This window comes from Microtus oregoni, unplaced genomic scaffold, assembly GCF_018167655.1.
Source record: "Microtus oregoni isolate MIOR12 unplaced genomic scaffold, Mior012 000014F_ref0000157, whole genome shotgun sequence".
Lineage (NCBI taxonomy): Eukaryota > Metazoa > Chordata > Mammalia > Rodentia > Cricetidae > Microtus > Microtus oregoni.
Window position 1 is genome coordinate 3,366,197 of NW_024543073.1, and position 1,588 is coordinate 3,367,784.

A 1,588-nucleotide genomic window follows, 5' to 3' on the forward strand; every position below is an offset into this window, starting at 1 on the left:
CTGTCTGTCATAAGGCGACTTTGGGGCATCCACGGAACCTCCTCTTCCTCTGTTGAGAGCTGGTAGTGTTAGAGCACTTGACCCCTGAAAGTTGTGTGCCCTCTAAGAGATAAGATGTTGAAGTCACTGGATGTGACATCTTGATTAGGCGGTGCCAGGGTACCTTTGGGGGAATGGAGGCAGCAGAAACAAAAAGTCAAGGAAATGGGAAAGTGAGAAATGAAGGCAAGACTTCTAGTTACCAAATTTCCCAAAATTTTTCATGACAATCTAACTTGAAACAGGCTGCGCTCATCTCTCCTGGAGCAAACATGTACTTAGCAGGTGGGACACTCATTGTAGTAGTAGTAGCTAATGTCTGTGTCAAGCACTGTTCCTTGTGTACATATAAATTATATAAAGTAATTCACTGTGTAGTTAATCATACAAAAACAATTAATTTAGACATTTCTGTATATGTGATACACTTTGATCATATTAAACCCTTTGAATGTCCTACCTTTAATTTTTTAAATTAATTTATTAATCATTCCTCCACTTAACTCCTTCTAAGTCCATCCAAAGAAAGCCACTGACTCCAATTCATGCTGCCCATATACCCACAGGTATGGGATTATCCCCTGGACCCTAAGCAACCTACCAGGGGCCAGACCCTTAAAAACTAACTAACCCTCCTTCTGTCAGAAGTCAGGATCGTCAGTAGTTCCTCAGCTACAGAAGGGGTAGGGCCTTGTGAGGCTGCCCTCCCTCCCTACTGGGATATCCACTGGCTTGGCTTGTGCTGGCAACCATAGCTGCTGAGGTCAAGTGCAGTGGTCCTACCGTGCCCAGAACACATTGTTTTGCTCCAATTCTCCCAGACCCCTGACTCTTACAATCACTCTATCTCCTCTTCCTCAGTGGTCCCTGAACCTTGGGGGACAGGGGTGTGGTGTGTTTCCCACTGTGGCTGAGCTCTCTGCAGACACTTCTTTCTTCTTTAACCATTTGTGAGTTTCTGCCTTACCCACTGTCCACTATACTTAGAAAATCTCCGTGAGGTCTGAGCAGTGCCTGAGTCTACGGGTCCTATTCTCCTTGTTTATTCCTCCTTCCAGTCTCCCTGCTCCATTCCCTTATACCCAATAGGCTTCTGTTTACTTTTCTTTCTTTGTTCTCTACATTTCACGTATCAGGAAAAACACGGACTTTGTGAGACTGTGAAAGTGATGTTCTTAAACGTTTTTCTTTCTTATTTACTCCCATGATCCCCCTAAATATGATGAAGCTACTACGAATATCATGAATCACTTTTTGAATGAAGAAGCAGAATTTTAAAAGAGGTTAAATAATTGACTCTTGGCTCTTATAATTAATTGTCAGAGGTTAATGAGAATCATCTTAGTCTAATGTCAGAGCCACCCTACTGCTCATTACAACCCAATTAAGCCTCAGTGGACAATGACGCCAATGGTCTGGTTCATGACTTAGGCTGTGTCCTATTCAGATTGTGTTGAACATCGCTTTCTGAGAAAATAGTGGTCAACTGGAAGTACGGTCAATAATGTCTAATCTTTACAAAGATCTTACTATGGGCAGACACTAAGCT